Source organism: Cygnus atratus, chromosome 1 (genome assembly GCF_013377495.2).
Source record: "Cygnus atratus isolate AKBS03 ecotype Queensland, Australia chromosome 1, CAtr_DNAZoo_HiC_assembly, whole genome shotgun sequence".
NCBI classification, from domain to species: domain Eukaryota; kingdom Metazoa; phylum Chordata; class Aves; order Anseriformes; family Anatidae; genus Cygnus; species Cygnus atratus.
Window position 1 is genome coordinate 86,405,907 of NC_066362.1, and position 6,396 is coordinate 86,412,302.

A 6,396-nucleotide genomic window follows, 5' to 3' on the forward strand; every position below is an offset into this window, starting at 1 on the left:
CTTGTATTGTTGCAAACCGGCTGACAGTCACAGGGCATACATTTTGCAAACAGAATCAGTTTTTTGCTCCAGTGAGGCAAAGTAATGTCTCTGATTCCAGTATCAGTGGGTTCATATGTTGAACAGAAGTGATTTTCTATTACGTGGTCACAGTCATAAATTCTTTCCTTTGTTAGGGGAAGATTTTCTCTGAGAACGTTAGTTTCTAGGGCGGTTTTTTAGCTGCGTGCTGGTACCTTTGCTCCTGTATTGACTTGTCAGCCAGGATCACAAGAAATTTCGGAGTGTGTTAGAAAAGGATAATAGCATCTCTCTTTCTGAGCTCCATGCGTCCGTGTTTACAGGTGTGAGGGTTATTTTTCATATTTGCAATGCCAAAGGATACTTGCAGGAAAAGAGACGGTGAAAAACTCTCTCATTTATAGCCAAGGACAGTTAGCTCAAAAAGCGAGAGATTTACAGAGCCACAGATACCCTGGAGGTCTGGAAGAATAGAAAAACAGGCAACGGCTTCAGGGTGAGGTGTTGTAGGCTGGTGATGAAATTCTTTCTGTTAGGAAAATTTATTCCAGTTTGTCTTCAACACAGTTGAACTCCTCAGAAGCTGCCCTCTGTAGTCACTGTAAAATGATTGGTGAACAGATCATTAAAAGTACACAGAGATACTGCTGCTTACAAGAGTCATATCTGTCTAAATCTCCTTAAGAGGATTTCTTTTGTTTCTGAGCAATTAATATGTATTTGTCTGAGTAGATTTTAATTTTACCATGTAGCTTTGAAGTGGTGTGTATGTGCATGCACTCAGAAAAATTGCTGGGATGATAGCATGCTTGTTACATGCAGAAGCACCTGGTTTTTAAGGGATTTTTATTTTGTCCAGCCAATTGGCTCGTGTCACTTCAACTCACTGTTTAGTTTTTCTTTGGGTAACTTGTGATGACCCATCGTTGCAGCACGACTTCTTCAGATCCTCTGCTTCAGTAAATAGTTGTCAAAAATACAAGTTAAATTGGATTGAAAAAGTAATTTTGCCAAGAATGAGAAATCTGTGCTCTGGTGAACCTTCAAGGAGAACATACTTGAAAGTTAGTTGGATCTCCATGTAGGAGTGTGCTGCTGCTATTGCTCAGCAGTTGTCTGAGTGCTACTGAGGTTTGCCTTGCAAGGGAAAACTAAAACGCCAGAACATTAGGAGGAAGACAAACGTTCTGATGGCTTGAAGTGTGGTCCTTTTAGAACATCAGAAGCTTCAAGTTTGCATTTTATCTTTAAGTGAACAGGCTGACAAAGATTTTCAGCAAAAACAGTGTAGATCCTGAAGTATTTCCAGCTAGAGCTTGTGATTTGTTGCACCTTCTAGGGTTAATAAGGAGGATGCCAGCACTGAGCAAAGTAGCTATCTGCTGGTCTTAACACACAACAACATATGTTCTTGCATAGTATGATAGCTTTTCGTTTGGTCAAGAGCAATCCCTTGCCTCTATTTTACTCCTTTTCTTATTTTATTTTAATTTAATTTAATTTTAATTCCGTAGTGAGCAGTAGATGTAGACAAAAAATGAATACATCTGATCTTCTAAAAATCTTTTAGGAAAATTGATTCCTTTAAAAACAAACAGAAACCAAAAAGCAAACAAACAAACACTTATGCTCAGGGGGCAGTAAGAGAATGGCTGTTACTGAAACGCATTGGAGAAAATTCTACATGTGCATCCATTGCAACAATTTCTTTTAAAGTTTTTATGCTTTTTTAACTTCTCTTGCAACTACATCCTGATGTTTTAGTTTGTTCTAATGTCACCTCTGTAAGCCTTGCAGTGTGCTTTGGCTCATCACGCGTTTCTCCAGCTGTTACTGAAGGAGACAGCAGTGTTAATTCCTTAACTCTGCATGTTCCTACGGAGCAGCTTTCTTTAAACAGAAGTTCCCTCTTTCTTTAGTATAAATGGAGCACAGTATCTGTTACAGCTGCAACCATACCATAGATACTCAACCAAAGCATCCGATTTACCTTAAATACCAATTGATACCTTAGATAAAATTTTACTTTATGATATTCTTAGAGAGACAAGTAGCTTCTCGTGGCCATTAGGTTGTCTTGGGCCAGACAAAATAGCCTGTCTGGCCCAAACGTTTAATGATACTTGGTTTTAAACGAGAAGTTTAAAACGTAGGTCAATGTATTGCCAGGTTAGCTGTATTAAAGGTCACTATTCTTATTCTGCCTGAAACGGTTACATGATGTTTATCCACAGGGCATGGGTACGCCTGTTGGATTCACATCTGAATATTGGCTAGGGTGGAGTGTTACCAAACGAGCAAGCTAACCTGCTGCTCCCCACTGGACTTATGGTTGCCAATCCTCACATAGCCAACTCAGAATATTTTGTATTTTTGTAACAATACCTCTTCTTACTTCTCCCTCCCTTTCCAAAATACTATAGCAATACAGGATTCAAGATAGATAGTTGTAGAGGTTCTGCTCTTTTCAGTCGTCCAATCCAACTCCTGTTGCTGCTTGTGAACCTTTCTCTTTATCCAGCGGGGAGACCACTAGAACAGATTTTTGACAGAGACTTTGTCATAAAGGGTGCTGCAGCCCATGCCTTTGGGTTTTGTTTTTAATGAGAGTGGAGATTATGTAGAGATGTCACTGGGCTGCAGAATCATATGCTCTGCAAAGCAATGCAGAGCTGGTAGTGCACTCGTGGCTTGCAGTTTCTTAAAATGCTCATATCTTCCGCTACACGTTCCAAGCAGTATGGGGCTCCATGCATGCCAGCAAAAGTCCTTCCAGTGCGTTTGGAACGACGAAAAGAGGAGATTCCTGTACTTACATATCTTTGCAGACAAACTAACACATGAGACAGTGCTTGGTGGTCTTTCGGCATACGTATCTTCATCCAGCTCTCCCGCTTCTCCTAGTAGGCTCTGAGTGGGTATCTGCTTACAGCTGTTGCCCCCTGGGATGCTGTTAGAAGGGTGTTAGGAAGATTGCACTGGACTTACAGATAGTTTTACCGTGGGAGAAGGGAAGAGACACCTTTTAGTGGAGTAGACAGATACGGTCAGGATATATCAGGTACTTCTTTTCTGACCAAATTCCCAGTAATGGAGCAACCACTGGGGCTGCTTTCTGTTCAGTCTGCGCTGCTAAGAACCGTCCTGCATTGGAAAAATCTGGGCCCCCTCCCATCCCCCCCTTCCCTTCTTGTTCCTCCCCCATCTGTCCTCTGTGGAAGGTAGCACCATACAGCTCTGAGAACAATACGCGTGGGTAGCAGCTGGCTTCTGGCACCTTCATAAAATACCTCAGCATAGCTTAGCATTGTCGCAGAACTGGTTTTAAACTGAAAAATCAGAAGAGAAAAGCAAACTTTATAAATAGTGGAGATAATTTTAGCTGTAGAGTTTAGTTGAACTGATGTTTATTATGACTGATAAACATGATTATGCTGTATGTATTTGAGATCCTGTTTATAGGTTACAACTTTATAGGGTCGGGTGGGTGCGGGTGGATGTCGGGGCAGAGCGGGGGGTTGACTGTGTTAGAAGGAAAATGTTTGCTCATGAATTTTTTTCCTTGTATCTGTCTTGCCAAAGGAAACATTTTGTCGCTCCTGGGTTTGGGATTGTTGTTCGGTTGGTTTATCTGTGGTCTAATCTGCAGCACGGCACGTGGTGGCATGCAGGTTACTGGTTGGGTTGCTGTTCAGGGTCCTTTCGAGTGTGCGCACACTTCGCTCCCTCTTGGCCTTCCCTTACCCTTCGCTGGGATCTAAAGATTAGGCAATGTGTGTTCGGGAGGCTCGGGGGAAAGAAGATGGCTATACTGGGTTAGACCCGACCCAGGTGTAAATCCGTTTGTTAGTTGAGTTGCACCAGAGCTGAATAGGGTCCATTGTGTTAAACTCCGGGGAGGGCGAAGAATGGTTGTCGCATCTTAATCTATCTGGGAGAGCAAAAGTGAAATAGGTTCCTTTTATCCCCCTTGTCTTGTTACTGAATGTAGGGCTTGTAGTGCTTGAGAATAGGTGGAAAACTTTTTAAACACTTCCTTTTCTAGTAGCAATGCTAATCCTGTCTAGACCAAAAACTATGGAAGAAAAACCAAACTGAGAAGTGAAAGCTAACCTACTCCTGACACCTGGCTGGTGTGCCTGAACGGGTTGAAGTACTGTGAGACTGTCGTGGGAGAGGAGCTCTGAGGGTTGTTTCGAGAGGGAGTGGGTCGTTCTCCCGGCGTGTCTTGGCGTTGTGGTGGAAGCAGCGGAAGAGCGAGTGATGCTGCCTTGGTAGGGCTTTGTGGCCCCGCTGTCCGGACCCCAAGGCTCCCTTCTCATTTCCCTTCGAGGCTTATGGCACGGGGGAGAGGGGGGCACGTGTCTGTGTGTGTGTGTGTGTGTGTGCAAGTGCATGTGTGTGCCAGCGTGCGTGCCCCTGTGTGGCGATGTAGAGAGGAGCTCGACTCCGCTGGGGCGGGAGAATTCCCAGTGGCCTCGTAGGGAACCAAAGGCACTGATAACGTTGTCAGCTCTGCTGTTTTCAGAGCGGGTAAGAGGAAAAGCTGGGTGGTTTATTGTTTTGTTTTGTTTTGTTTTGTTTTTTGAGCTTTGGGTCAGTGTCCCTTTCTGTAAGGACCTCATCTCTTGTGGGTACTCCCACCTTTTCTGCATAGAGTTGCTTTGGCTCTGTGAAGACAAACTGCGTGTGGGGCTTGCCCAGTGCTGCAGGTCTTGGGCTGATGTTGGGATACAGTCAGGGAAAACTGTTTCTTTCCTTCGTGTGTGGAAGCAGTGTAGTCCGAGGTCAGAGTCTGTTCAACAGCTTTTGCAAAGGGTCCTCCCCTTAACGGGGAGGGCCTCGAAGACTCCTTTCTTTGCTCCCCGAAGTAGCCTTGTACATGTTCATGTATCATGCTATTGGGCTGAGTTGTTTTATCAGTGAACTTGGTGAGCTCTTTTGAAGAAAGGGAGGGAGGAAGGGGGAGAGGCGGATTGTCCAGCTACTCTTCCTCCGGACACCAATCGGGTTGCAGAACTTCACTGAAAGCTTTACTAATAGAATTGTTGTTCTGACATTATGTAAAAGTGGTATTAATATTGTGTGACTTTTCAAAGAGCTAGTTAGATTTATAGGTAGGTAATAGGGATATTGAAGAAATGACTTCTCAAAGAAAAGAGCACTTGGAACAAAAGAAGTGGAAAACAAGGTGTGCTTTAAGGAAAACAAATCTGAGGAAGGAAATGAAACAGCTTGTGGGAGGCGAGGGAAGATGAGACCCTTTGGCGTTCTGGGGGCTCAGCCCCAGAACTGGAACATCCCCCCTCTGCCTTATCTTACCTCTCTACCAAACAGGACATTGTCAAGTAGCTCAGACCAAAATACGCTGATCTGTCTTAAAACTGTTCCAGTCTGCTGGTGGGTATCTCCCTGCAGACCTTTACATAAAATCATGAAATACTTGATTTATCAAGGTAGCTTCCCCTTTCCTCCCAAAATTCTTTCATCTACGGTAGGCCCCACTTCAGGATTCATATTGCCTTTGCTGAATTTTGTAGCAGCAGCTACGTAAGCCCTATTCTCTGAATGTGATAATGTTGAGTGTGGATGAAGCTGGCATGTTGTGGTGCTATAGAAATCTAAAATTATCGAGCAGTAGGAATCCTAAGACATTGGAAACTGCGTGCCAAGGGGCAAGCGGTGGCGATCCCACAGCCCCCTTGAGAAATAATCAAGGATGAGAGCACCAATGACAGTGTCCTGAGAACAAGGCAGTTGAGACAAAACCTTGAGTTCTTCCCCCATCCACTCTCCACATGTCGGCCGCAGTGATCCTGGTGCTGCCTGCACCGAGCGAGTCCGAGGGAGCAACGCCGCAAGGAAGAGGCGGCGTTGGGCTCCACTCCCCGCGAATTCACAGGGAGCTGGACCGGGCCTTCCTTTGAAGCAGGGAAGGGATGGCTGCAGAGCTGCCCGCGGGGGCTTTGAAGGGGGCTGGGGCCGCGCTGGCTCCTGCCTCGTGTGCCCGTGGCTGTGGGGAGCACCCACGTGGTAGCTTCTTCGTCCCCACCAGCGCCGTTGTTCCATTTCCTTCCTCTGTGGTAGTGTCTAAGGCTAGGTGTGAGTAGGTGTGGGGTGTTTATCCGCCACAGGTACAGGAGCTGTCGTATACCTCATTTCTAACTCGTAACCGAGTAACTTGCTTTAACTTTCTCCAAACCCTACAGAGTTGCCAAGTCTGCCCTCCCTCCTCTGACGAACACTGAACTCTGGCCTATAGCACCCCGTGACCTGCAGCCCGGGGAGCGACCCCCTTACGCCTCTGAATGTCGCTGCTTAAAAGCTACTGCAAAGTGAGGGCAAATTGCAATCGTATCTTATTTCCTTTGGTTA